Source organism: Vulpes vulpes, chromosome 5 (assembly GCF_048418805.1).
Source record: "Vulpes vulpes isolate BD-2025 chromosome 5, VulVul3, whole genome shotgun sequence".
Classification (NCBI taxonomy): Eukaryota; Metazoa; Chordata; class Mammalia; order Carnivora; family Canidae; genus Vulpes; species Vulpes vulpes.
Genome location: NC_132784.1, coordinates 112,283,346 through 112,297,755, shown reverse-complemented (window position 1 = coordinate 112,297,755; position 14,410 = coordinate 112,283,346). Strand labels below are relative to the sequence as shown.

Sequence of the window (14,410 nt, the reverse complement as noted above, 5' to 3'; positions counted from 1 at the left end):
GGATGTGACCCCCAGGGCCCATCTCCATCTTTTCCTCATCTTGAAGACCCTAAGACCCCAAGGTAACCAAAGGGCATTCAGAGCGCTGGATTGCCAGTCCTTAGGTGCACTCTCCGGAGGAACCTTAAACAAAGCAGGGAATCCTATAAATGACCTTACTGTTTGGAGCTCTCTGCAGGAGCCCTCATTGTTTGGTCAGGTAAGTTTGCTTGCATTCCTAGCCTCAGGCTGATTATTAGCCAATTGATTTTCCTGGCCTCATCCTTGGTGCTTTTCCATTCCAATACCTGAGGTCCCATTTGTTTTTTGTTTTTGTTTTTTTTTTTAAAGATTTTATTTATTTATTCATGATAAACAGAGAGAGACAGAGAGACAGACAGAGAGAGAGACAGAGACACAGGCAAAGGGAGAAGCAGGCTCCATGCAGGGACTCGATTCTGGGTTTCCAGGATCACACCCCGGGCTGAAGCCAGCGCTAAACAGCTGGGCCACTGGGGCTGCGCCTGAGGTCCCATTTGCAAGCAAGGCCCTACTGAGGGATGCAGACCCCGACACTTAGCCTCATTATAATTCCATATTTTTGTTGGTGGAACAAGAAAGCCTCAACTATGTAATGACTATATAACACCTTAAAGCTCCAGCCATTAATGCAACCAGTTGAAGAATTGGCTGGGGGAGTTGTAATTCCCTCCTTTAACGCCGAAGTATTCCAAGAAGAGTTAAATGCCCAGGAAACATCAGGTGGCCTCCAACATGTCATATAAAGAGATAGCTCTAATCCTGCTTGCCAATAATTTTAGTTTTAATTCCTGGCTGTGATTAAACCTAGTTTACACCTAACAGAAAGACATATGCTTTACCAGGTGACAAAAATGAGGGCAGGATTCCCCTCCTGACCTAAGTTCTCACAAAAGACATCTTTAAATAAAAAACCTTGTCCCTACATGGGCAACATTCTTCCTGAAACGAATCCCAGATTAAAAGGATATACTGGATCGGGACTGGCTGCGATTGCAAAAGGATCAACATGCCTCTGGCTAGAGATCTGCTGCATCCATCCTTGGAAGAGGAAAAGAAAAAACATAAAAAGAAACGGCTAGTTCAAAGCCCAAATTTCTATTTTATGGATGTAAAATGTCCAGGTTGCTACAAGATTACCACGGTTTTCAACCATGCTCAGACGGTGGTTTTTTGTGTAGACACAACAGTGTTGTGCCAGCTGACGGGAGGAAAGGCCAGACTCACAGAAGGCTGTTCATTTAGAAGAAAGCAACACTAATGATCTGCACAACCTCTTGAATTTGTGTTACATCGAAGAAAGCGTTATCAGTTCAGTAATTCCAGTTAATCTACCAAGATAATGTAATTATGTTTAATTTTGTAAGGTTTACAACAGTGTCAGTTTTTCAATAAAGTTTTGATTATGGGCCAAAAAAATTTAAAACAATTTTTTTTTAATAAAAGGATATACTGACCATCAGAGATTGGAAGGGCCCTACTATAGGCAAAGTCCCTGAGGCGAGAGAACAACATTGAAGAAAAGCCAAAAAATAGAAAGCAGAACTGGGTAGGGTTAGGCCAACATTCTCTTCTTTTGGGGAAGAGAGATTGACCAAACCTTTCTCCAGAAGCCTGTCACCTGAGTCTTGAGTCCAGCAGCCACACTATTTGAGTTTAACTGGCCCCCAGGTGGCTGGTTTTGTTGTTTGTAACAAGAAGACTTGTAACAAGTCTCTCCAAGTGAGAGACTTCTCCCAGGAGAGAAAGGAGAGTCCACATTTACTCACCCTTCAGTGGGAGTAATCCTGGGTTTCAGCACCAGAATGATACGGGAGAGCTCGCCTTGTCTCACAGAGTCAAAGAATGAATCTTGTGGGCAATGGAGAGTGAGTAAAGCGATAGAAATTTATTAAGTGAGGATACAGAGAGACTCTTAGAAGTGAGAGGGGTCCTGACAGGGTTGCCACTGATGGCTTTTTGGCTGGCCTTTTATTGAGAATTGACTGGGAAGCTTGTGGCTTTGAGATTCTTATGGTGTCTTGGTTTGAGTTAGAACTGATGATAACATCTTTAATGACACTTCTTCTTTGGGGTCTGGTTATTCTTTGTTGGCCATAGGGTGTCATAAAAAGACATCCTCCCCGTCCACACCTAGGGCAGGGTGGTCTGGCTTGCTCCCTTATCTCTGGTTTACTTATACCTTGGCATTTTTGGGATCTCTGTGAGCCTGATCACGTAGCCACCCCCTCTACCCCCCACCCCACCTAGCCCTCACTCACTTAATGGTGATAGCAATAGATATGTTAAAATAATATAGGTTCCTTGGTTGCCTTTCAATAAAAGACCAAACCTACAAGTTCCCAGTGGCAACCCTGTCAGGAACCCCCTCACTGCTGAGAACTTTCTCTGTATTCTTGCTTAATAAACTTCTATCGCTTCACTCCCTCTCCTTTGTCCACGAGGTTCATTCTTTGACTCCATGAGACAAGAGCCTAGCTCTCCTGCTTTACACACAGGGCTTGATCTCATGGCCCCAAGATCATGACCTGAGTCAAAATCAAGAGTTGGACACCTAACCAATTGAGCCACTCGGGCACCCCCAAGCAAGAAAACTTACGGAACACTTGGTTATGGCAAAAGAATGGACAAATAAATCAATGGAACAGAATAGAGAACCCAGAAATAAACCCACATAAATATACTCAACTGACTTTTTGACAAAAAAAAGCAAAAGCCATCTAATGGAAAAAAGAGAGTCTTTTCAACATAAGGTGCTGGAACAACTGGACATCCACATACAAAGAAGTGAATCTAGCTCCCAACCTTAAACCCTTCACAAAAAATTAATTCAAAATGGATCATAGACCTAAATGTAAAATGCAGAACTATAAAACTCCCAGAAGATAACAAAGGAGAAAACTCTAGATAACTGTGGATATGACAACGATTTTTTACATACAACATCAGAAGTATGATTCATTAAAGAAATAATTGATAAGCGAGGCTTTATTATAATTGGTAACTTCTGCTCTGCAGATGATGTCAAGAGAATCAAAAGACAAGTCACAGACTGGGAGAAAATATTTGCAAAAGTCATATCTGATAAAGAGCATCCTGTCTGTCCTCCTCATTTTACTGAGGTCCAGAGGAGCAAAATACCTTGCCCAAGACCATAGAGTGGTAAAGGTAGGTCTAAAATCAGGTCTCACCTTTCCCTTCCTAACTTAGGTCCTTGGAGATAAATAGTCTTTTGTTGTCTAAGCCTCTCACTTTGTCATGGGTCTTGGCCTCCTGGGAAATAGCCCTTCTGTCATATTATTTCTCTCTCCTCTTATCAAAATTCTTCAGTACTCTGCAGTTCTGAGAAAGGGTGACTGGTAAACAAATGGGTACTCTGAAGTTAATGACCCACATAGTTTAGGGGATTTGCATTTCTAAAACGTTGTTAAAGAAGACAATGCTTTAACACACACATGAATTCCCAGAGAAAGTTTCCAGGCTCAACTGGTGATACCGGTGTAGGACCTGGATGAGATGCCTCAAACCAGAGCCTCCATAACTCAATCATTCTTTCTCCTTTCTTCCCTTCTGTAGTTGTCTTATCTCCCTGACTTCCTCTTCTTTTGGGAGCAGCTGATGATTGTAGTGTTGTCTTGGGCGGCTCTTGAGGAAGTGGCTGTAATGAGGAAACCCTAGAGAGAACTGATTAAACAATCACGGGAATCCACTAAAAGGGCGGTCAGGGTGTTAAGAGGAAGAGAAACAAAATCTAATCAAGCAGAAAAAAAAGAAAAGAGCACCTCCTGAATCAAGTGGCTAGAATCTGAGAATATCTGAGCTGGAATCATTGGTGCTCATAACATTGATTGGCCCTTTCCAAACGAAGTCCATAAGCAATGTTCCCACTGGAAGCAGTAGACGAGATTCTCCTGGTCTTCTAATGACAGTAATAATGAAGACTAAGTTTGTAGGCTAGGTTCTGCGGTAAGCATTGTTAGGAAGAAGATGACAAACCCAAAATGGAATCACTCGCGCTAAACCCCACGTCATCAAACTGAGACTTAATTTCAGTTTTGGCTCTTCCAGAAATGGAATCTTAAACCAATCACTATTCGCCTAATCTGCATAAATTAGGTAATCTGCCTGACAGACCTCAGTCATCCCCTAAAGGAAAGTAATCTTGCCCGAACCAATCTGCTTTTTGGCCTTATTATAACTTCCTTGTCTCTGCTCCCTTCTGCCTATAAAATTTGCATTTTTGGACAGCTCCTCGGAGCTCTTTTCTTTGTGCTAGATTGGATGCTGCCCAATTAAGGAATCATTGAGTAGAACCAATAAGATCCTCAAAATTTACTCAGTTGAATTTTTTTTAATAACATTATTTGTAGATTTTCTGATTTAATTTTAAGAACTTTATAAGGTAAGTGCTAATGTAACCTCCATTTTAAAGATGAAACAACTGAGTTTTGAAAAGATCGATCTTGGGGATCCCTGGGTGGCTCAGCGGTTCAGGGCTGCCTTTGACCCAGGGCGTGATCCTGGAGTCCCGGAATTGAGTCCCACGTCGGGCTCCCTGCATGGAGCCTGCTTCTCCCTCTGCCTCTGTCTCTGCCTCTCTCTCTCTTTGTGTGTGTCTATCATGAATACATAAATAAAATCTTTAAAAAAATAAAAATAAAAAGATGGATCTAAGATTACACAGCTGGTAAGGGTGAGGTTCTTGATCTGGGTTTGTCTGTCTCCAAAGTCCATGCATGTAATTAGGTTTTTCCCAAATGAGCGGCGGATCACTGGGCTTTCCTGATTTTTAAATCATCATACCTTTCCTATTTCCAGACAAACACATTTTAACTCAATTTGTCTCTTTCAGAGAAGTCTTTCTCATCACATTTAAGTTTCAATAAATAGTGTGCCTCTATACTGGTATCCATTTTCTTTTAGAAATATCTCTTTGCATTTGTTCTTTAGTTTTCTCCCAGCTGTGATGGGAAAGAGAGACTCTTATTTCTGTAGAGAGACTTCCTTTTGGTCTCTCTACAGGAAATAATTTTCCTCCTACCCTTTAAGGATTTGGGCTGAAACACTTCCCCTCTCCTCAGTAACAAAAGACAGAATAAAGGGGAAAACCAAACATAATGTAAATAATATGAATACCTCCTGTATACATGGGAAATATCCAGGAAAACTGAGTGACTCCCCCAAATGGCCCAAGCCATCACTTAAATACTATCTTCAGCTAAAGACAAAAGAAAAACTAATTTTTTGGAGGGAGAAGGGGGAACCGGTTGTAAGAGGTTATTAGGAAAAGCACAGTAAAAGGTAAAATTCTTATATTGATTTAAATCTATGCCTTTTCCATTGATAAGAGTTTATGGTGATTCAGAGTCATCCTTCTCAATCTGGCCCCAGGAGCGAAACACCCTTAAAAATGGAGATTTCCTTATAAATGTAAATGTCCCTTATAAAAGGGTAATTCCTACTTGGTTTTCAGAACTTCTCTTTTGTCTGCAGTTACTTAAAAACAACCTGCTTGAGATCATTCTTATGCCAAAGAGGCATATTTGGGGTGGCACATTCTGCTCCCCTTCACAACAAATCACAGCCAACTAGGCTTTTGCAAATAAGTGCAAATAAGTGAAGTGCTTAAGCTATAGCCAACAAAATGATTACTTTGATCTGCTTCCAACTTTTCTCTATACAAATCTTTCCCTAAGCTTCTGTTGGTGGACTGCTCCTAACCACTTCCAGATTCCCAATAGAAATTGATTTTTGCTCAAATAAACTCTTAAAATTTTTAAAAATATGCCCCAGTTTATCTTTTAACTGTTGCCTCATGTGCAAATGAGGATGGATATAGTTTACCTTCTGAAATTGTTGTATTAGAGGTAATATATATATAAAATGCCTCCTCTAAAGTAAGCATCCACATGCTTACATAGTAACTATTAATTTTGGTCTTTTAATGTGTTCATTATATATCGCTCTATGTTTTTGTTTTGTTAAATGACAATGAAGGAACAAGTGTTATGTCCTTTATTTTAGGGAGTTTGAACTTGGCCCACTAAACGGGACCGTTGGAAATCACGGAGAAGTTCGTAACGGGCAGAACTAAAGGATCACCAGCATCACGGACCAAGTGTAGTCTTTGGTGACAAACCCGATAATCATATAGGTTTCCCTGTTTGCAAGAGCTCCAGAAATAAAGATGATAGCATTTTGTTTCCAAGAGTCAGAAAGAGGAAGAAGGAGGCCAAAACAGGTTACAAAGGGGTGAATGGGGTTCTTGATGAGAGGGGAAAGGACCAGGATTCTTACGCCAATGTCTTGGATTAGAAGCAGTCTATTTCATGATGTCAGCATCTTCTCATTCTAATGAGCTTGATTTTGATGTCTCTGGCATTTGTATAGGACCAGATGTCAGGTGGAGCCTTCCTCAGTTGTGAAATATACACTCAAATTTCAACACTTTGTAATTTGGCAGCCGTGTCAGTGGTCAACAATTCTTAATAGTCTTCTTTCTGGGGATCCCTGGGTGGCTCAGCAATTGAGCGTCTGTCTTTGGCCCAGTGTAGGATCCTGGAGTCCCGGGATCGATTCCCGGGATCTAGTCCCATGTCAGGCTCCCTGCATGGAGCCTGCTTTTCCCTCTGCCTGTGTCTCTGCCTCTCTCTCTCTCTCTCTCTCTGTGTGTGTGTGTGTGTGTGTGTGTGTGTGTGTGTCTTTCATGAATAAATAAATAAAATCTTAAAAAAAAAATAGTGTTCCTTCTGAGTCTCACTTTTGCTAAAGTGTTAGAGAAGCTTCTTGCTCAATAGCAGATGCCAACAGTTAAAACAAGGAATAAACAAACCACTTAACTCATGCTCTAACTAAAGCAAGCCCATTGTGCTTATTTCTTATTTTACTTTCTTGAGGCAATGATGAAAATTTAAGTAGGATGTTTTGCAATGACAGAACATTCCAGCTGCCAGGCCAGCGAAGCCCTGATAGGAACAGAATGCTTACGAGATCATACCCTCTACCCCCGCACATCCTCTTCCCTACCCATGATCAGGAGCTGAACACATACTGACCCTCATCCCTGATCATGTGCTCTCAGCCTGCTGTCTTGCATATACCACCCCACATCCTCAACCTCTCTCTCTCTCTCTTTCTTTTTTTTCCCCTAAATTTACTTATTCATGAGAGATACAGAGAGACAGAAAGGCAGAGACATAGGCAGGGGGAGAAGCAGGCTTCCTGCGGGGAGCCCGATGTGGGACTTGATCCCAGGACCCAGGGATCATGCCCTGAATCAAAGGCAGGCCGTCAATCACTGAGTAACCTAGGTACTCCTCACAGTTTTTTATCAAAATCAGACCAATATGGATGGACCTAGAGGATATGCTAGTGGACCTAGAGGATATGCTAGTGAAATAAGTCAAACAAAAATATCATATGATTTCAGTTGTAAGTAGAATCTGAAAAACAAAACAAATGAACAAACAGCAGAAATAGACCCATAAATACAGAGAACAAACTTGTGGTTGCTAGAGAGGAGGGGGTGGTGGCATTGGACAAAATGGGAGAAAGAAAGTGGTAGGTACAGGCTTCCAGCTATGGAATGAATAAGTTATGGGGATGAAAAGTTTAGCATAGGGAATATAATCCATAGTATTACACTAGTGTCATATGGTGACTGATGATATTTACATTTGTAGTGAGCATAACATAGTATAGAATTGTACAAATCACTGTGTTGGGGCACCTGGGTAGCTCAGTGGTTGAGTCTGCCTTTGGCTTAGGTCATGATCCCGCAGTCCTGGAGTCGAATCCTGCATCAGGACTATATAGTATATATATACATATATATATATATTCAGGATTATTTGTTCCATTACAAATATATATATATCCTATATATATATCCTATATATATATATATATATATATATATATATATATATATTTGTTCCATTTGATATACATATATATATATATTCAGGATTATTTGTTCCATTATTTATATATAATGGACTTACATAATACATTATGTGGACTTACTGCTATAAACCTACAGAAAGTGCAGGTACCTATTCAGATCAAGTTTAGCATAGGGAATATAATCCATAGTATTACACTAGTGTCATATGGTGACTGATGATATTTACATTTGTAGTGAGCATAACATAGTATAGAATTGTACAAATCACTGTGTTGGGGCACCTGGGTAGCTCAGTGGTTGAGTCTGCCTTTGGCTTAGGTCATGATCCCGCAGTCCTGGAGTCGAATCCTGCATCAGGACTATATAGTATATATATACATATATATATATATTCAGGATTATTTGTTCCATTACAAATATATATATATCCTATATATATATATATATATATATATATATATATTTGTTCCATTATATATACATATATATATATATTCAGGATTATTTGTTCCATTATTTATATATAATGGACTTACATAATACATTATGTGGACTTACTGCTATAAACCTACAGAAAGTGCAGGTACCTATTCAGATCAATCACTACATTTGTATCTTTATTTTATTTTATCATTTTTTAAAGATTTTATTTATTTATTCATAAGAGACACAGAGAAAGAGGCAGAGACACAGGCAGAGGGAGAAGCAGGCTCCCTGCTCAGCAGGGAGCCCGATGTGGGACTCGATCCCAGGACCCCAGGATCATGACCTGATCCAAAGGCAGACGCTCAACCACTGAGCCACCCAGATGTCCCTATGTTTGTATCTTTAGGGTAGATAACTAGTAGTACAATTTCTGGGTTGTAGGGTAGCTCTATTTTCAACTTTTTGAGAAACACCCACACTGTTTGCAGAGTGGCTGTGCCAACTTGCATTCCCACCAACTGTGTAACAAAGTTCCCCTTTCTCCACAGCTTCGCCAACATCTGTTGTTTCCCCATTCTTGTCTTGTTATTTTTAGCTATTCTGAATGATGTGAGGTGATATCTCCTTGTGGTTTTGATTTGTATTTCCCTGATGCCAAGTGATGTTGAAAAAGTTCTCATGCAACTGTTGACCCTTAGTATGTCTTCTTTGGAGAAATATCTTTTCATGTCCTCTGTCCATTTCTTGATGGTATTATTTGTTCTTTGGGTGTTGAGTTGGTAAGTTCTTTGTAAACTTTGGATACTAGCCCTTTATCTGATAAGACACTTGCAAATATCTTCTCCCCTTCTGTCAGTGGTCTTTTAGTTTTGATGACTGTTTCCTTTGCTATGTAAAAGCTTTTTATCTTGATGAAGTCCCACTAGTTCATTTTGCCTTTGTTTCCCTTGCCTTTAGAGTCTAGCAAGAAGTTACTGTGGCTGAGGTCACAGAGGTTACTACCTGTGTTCTCCTCTAGGATTTTGATGGATTTCTGTCTCACATTTAGGTTTTTCATCCATCTTGAGTCTCTCTCTCTCTCTTTTAGTTTGTTTCTGTGTGTGGTGTGAGGAAATGGTCCAGTTTCATTCTTCTGCATGTGGCTGTCCAATTTCCCAACAACTTTTGTTGAAGATACTGTCTTTCTTTCCTGCTTTGTCAAAGATCAGTTGACCATAGCGTTGATGGTTCATTCCTGGTTCTCCAATCTGTTCCGTTGATCTATGTGTCTGTTTTTGTGCCAGTACCACACTGTTTTGATGATTACAGGATTTTTAAAAATATATTTTATTTATTTATTCATGAGAGACAGAGAGGCAGAGACACAGGCAGAGGGAGGAGCAGGCTCCATGCAGGGAGCCCGACTGTGGGACCCCATCCGGAGTCTCCAGAATCACGCTCTGGGCCGAAGGCGGCGCTAAACCGCTGAGCCACCCAGGGATCCCCCCTGATTACAGGTTTGTAATAGAACTTGAAGTCCAGAATTGTGATGCCACTAGCTTTGGTTTTCTTTTTCAATATTCCTTTGACTATTGGGGGTCTTCTCTGGTTCCATACAAATTTCAGGATTATTTGTTCCAGCTCTGTGAAAAAAGTTGATGGTATTTTGATAGGGATTGCTGATTGAATACATTTTGATTGAATGTATAGATTGCTCTAGGTTGCATAGACATTTTAACAATATTTGTCCTTCCAATCCATAAGCATGGAACATTTTTCTATTTCTTTTGTCTCTTTCAATTTCTTTCCTGAGTGTTCTATAGTTTTCTGAGTACAGATTCTTTGCCTCTTTGGTTAGGTTTATTCCTAGGTATCTTATGGTTTTTGGTGCAATTGTATATGGGATTGACTCCTTTCTTCAGTATCATTGTTAGTGTATAGAGATGCAACTGATTTCTGTGCATTGATTTTATTTCCTGACACTTTGCTGAATTTCTGTATGAGTTCTAGCAATTTTGGGGTGGAGTCTTTTGGGTTTCCCACATAGAGTATCATGTCATCTGTGAAGAGTGAGAGTTTGACTTCTTTGCCAATTCAGGTGTCTTTTATTTCTTTTTATTTTCTGATTGCTGAGGCTAGGACTTCTAGTACTATGTTGAACGGCAGTGGACATCCTTGTGTTCCTGACCTCAGAGGAAAAACTCTCCTTTTTCCCCCATTGAGAATGATATTTGCCGTGGGCTTTTTGTATATGGCTTTTATAATATTGAGGTATGTTCCTTCTATCCCTACACTGTGAAGAGTTTTAATCAAGAAAGGATGCTGTACTTTGTCAAATGCTTTTTATGCATCTATTGGGAGAACCCTATGGTTCATGTTCTTTATTATTTTATTTTTTGTTTTTTTTAAAGATTTTATTTATTTATTCATAGAGATACAGAGAGAGAGAGAGAGTAGCGGAGACACAGGCAGAGGGAGAAGCAGGCTCCATGCAGAGAGCCCGATGTGGGACTCCATCCAGGGTCTCCAGGATCACGCCCTGGGCTGCAGGCAACGCTAAACCGCTGAGCCACCGGGGCTGCCCTGTTCTTTCTTTTATTAAGGTAGTGTATCACCTTGTTGATTTGCAGATGAATCTCCTTGCAGCCCAGGAATAAATCACACTTGGTCCTGGTGAATAATCCTTTTAATGTACTCTTGGATCCTATTGGCTAGTATCTTGGTGAGAAGTTTTCCATCCACGTTCATCAGGGATATTGGACCTCAAATTTTCTAATTGATTACATTTTTCTTTAGCTTATGTCAACTCAGGCAAAAGACTCTGGGCAAAGCATCCTATAAGGGGAACTGAAACTAACCTCAACTAATAAGAATCGCTGAGAGCCAGCAAGACTGTGACCATGATTGACCCCAAGATAATAACTGACATGACCTTTACTGCCCACTTGCATGTACTCACTGAGTACATGCGTGTACTGCCCAATTTGTGTCACATTTTTCTTATATAAACCTGGAAGTATTTTCAGCACCTTGGAGACAGTCTTTGAGACGTTCCTCCACTGTCTTCCCCAGTCTTGGACTCACTGAAATAAATTCCTTTCTTGTTTAACCACTGGTGGTCTCTCTGTCTTTGGATTTTGTCAGAGGTAAGTGGTTGGATCTGGTCTATTTGGGGCCTCTGGAGCCATTTGCTCTTGCTAACCTGCCCCTCACCTACTTTTTTTTTTAAATTTTAATTTTAATTTTAATTTATTTATTATAGTCACACACAGAGAGAGAGAGAGAGGCAGAGACACAGGCAGAGGGAGAAGCAGGTTCCATGCACTGGGAGCCCGACGTGGGATTCGATCCCGGGTCTCCAGGATCGCGCCCTGGGCCAAAGGCAGGCGCCAAACCACTGCGCCACCCGGGGATCCCCCCTCACCTACATTTTTAACTAAGAGAAAATCAAAGTTTAATTTTGCACCAGTGTATTTTTTATATTAAAATTCTTTTAGGGGGACGCCTGGGTGGCTCGGAGGTTTAGCTCCTGCCTTGGGCCCAGAGCGTGAGCCTGAGGTCCTGGGATGGAGTCCCACATAGGGCTCCCTGCATGGAGCCTGCTTCTCCCTCTGCTTCTCTCTCTCTCTCTCTCTCTCTGTGTCTCTCATGAATAAATAAATAAAATATTTTTTAAAAATAAAATAAAATTCTTTTAGGGGATCCCTGGGTAGCTCAGCAGTTTGGCGCCTGCCTTTGGCCCAGGGCATCATCCTGGGGTCTTGGGATCGAGTCCCACGTCAGGCTCCCTGCATGGAGCCTGCTTCTCCCTCTGCCTGTGTCTCTGCCTCCCTCTCTCTCTGGGTCTCTCATGAATAAATAAATGAAATCTTTTAAAAATTTTTCTTTAAAAAAAATCCTTAAGTAGACCCATTCCAATCGTAGCTGCCTTGACCACATCTAAAATTACTTTCCCAAGATTCCTTTTCCACAAGCATTCTATAACTTTTTATCTCCATTTATATTTTTGTTCAGGGCACCTGGGTGACTCAGGTCATGATCCCAGGGTCCTGGGATCCAGCCCCGCATTGGACTCCCTGCTCAGTGGGGAGTCTGCTTCTCTCTCTCTTCCCCCTGTTCTTTCACCCCACTCATGTTCTCTGTCTCACTCACTCTCTCTCAAATAAATAAATAAAATCCTAAAAAAATTAATTTTTGTCCAATTTTTTCCTTTTTTTTTTCTGGAACAATTATTTTACTTTAGGACAAAATTACTTTCTTTTTCCCTTAGCAAAAACATGCCTCTATATCACACACTTCTTACTAGAAACACATCCTACTTTCCTTGCATAGAGATGTTTCCCTTATTATTTCTAGTAGTTTTAATTGCATATATTATAATGTATAATCCTCACAATCCTTAATTCTTAGTGAAAACTAAGAAGTAAGCAACTGGGGACTTTATTTATTTTTTAAAGATTTTATTTATTAATTCATGAGAGACACAGAGAGAGAGGGAGAAGTGGGCTCGTGGGACTCGATCCCAGGACCCCAGGGTCACGACCTGAGCCAAAGGCAGATGTTCAACCACTGAGCCACCCTGGTGGCCCAACAATTGGGGACTTTTAAACTAGCATTCTGTGAACTGGTAAATTCACAAATACATTTCATAGTTTCTAGCAGTGTATTCTTCCTCATAGTAAATGTTTTCAGTGTGACACCAACTGTGTTTATTAATACACCCAGACGTTTTTACTTACCCTGTAAAAGGAAGCCCAAAGTGAATAAACCTGTGTTCAGTAATTAATATTTCAGTATTTTATTTTATTTAGAAATGACCTAGATAGTCAACAAATACCCATCATTTACTGTATCTTAGTATAACATTAAGATTTTAAGTTATCAGAAAGATTTTGGAAACTATATTTTTTAAGGTTTAATTTGTTTATTTGAGAGAAAGGAGAGATTGAGTGCAAGTGGGGGGAGGGAGAAGGACAAGCAGACTGCACTGAGCCCAGAGCCCAACGAGGGGCTTGACTAGGGGCTTGATCTCATAACCCTGAGATCATGACCTGAGCTGGAACGTTTAAAGATCAAACGCTTAAGCACTGAGCCACCAGGCATCCTGGAAATTATTTTTAAGTAGATGTACTGTAAAGCATAATTATTGTTGAAAAGTTCATTTACAAACTTTTATCTTGCTTACAACTATTTAATTAACTTGTTCTTAATAATTATGTTGAGATTACTCATGAAAAATTCATGGGACATTAAACAGCTAGCCATCATCTGAACTTCTGTTTCCTGCTGACAAATTCTGTAACAGAGATAACATGAGCTTATGTGACTTTTAGTAAACCTCAGTAGAAGTATTATATTTAATGCTGATAATTCTAAAGACATGCTCATTTTAATTAAGTCAATAAATTTAAACTAGTTTTCATTTACCAAAGATTATCCTAAATCATGTGAACTTGTAAGACATTTGGGTTAATTTTTATATTTCTTTTTTTTGGGGGGGGGTTATAAAGCTTATTTAATATCAATGAAACACTTTTTTTTCTTTTCAAAATTAGTATTAGTGGGAGCAGCCCGGGTGACTCAGTGGGTTAGCGCGGCCTTCAGCCCAGGGCATGATCCTGGAGACCCGGGATCGAGTCCCACGTCAGGCTCCCTGCATGGATCCTGCTTTTCCCTCTGCCTGTGTCTTTGCCTGAAGCTCTCTGTGTATTCTCATGAATAAATAAATAAAATCTTAAAAAGAATTAGTATCAGTGAAAGAATAAACAGTAGAAAGTTCTTCCTTATGGGCAAAAGCTCCCTGGAACATTAAAGATCCCAGCCACACCCACCTCATACAAAACACTATGAAAAAGCAGAACCAACCATTTGTTAATTCTTAGGATTTTCCCATCTTGGGGCATGCAAAAGCAAGATTGCTTTTCTTGACAATACTAATCTATATCTATGTATATATCTATGGTTTTTAAAGTTTGTTTTATTTTTTTAAAGATTTTATTTATTTATTTATGAGAGACACACACAGAGAGAGAGGCAGAGGGAGAAGCAGGCTCCCAGTGGGGAGCCCGATGCAGGACTCGA

General features: G+C 40.1%; 1 pseudogene; it reads left to right on the top strand.

Moving 5' to 3' along the window:
• The first annotated feature begins 1,027 nt into the window (after positions 1–1,027).
• LOC112914523 (small ribosomal subunit protein eS27-like pseudogene) lies at positions 1,028–1,392 on the top strand (annotated as a pseudogene).
• Positions 1,393–14,410: the final 13,018 nt, after the last annotated feature.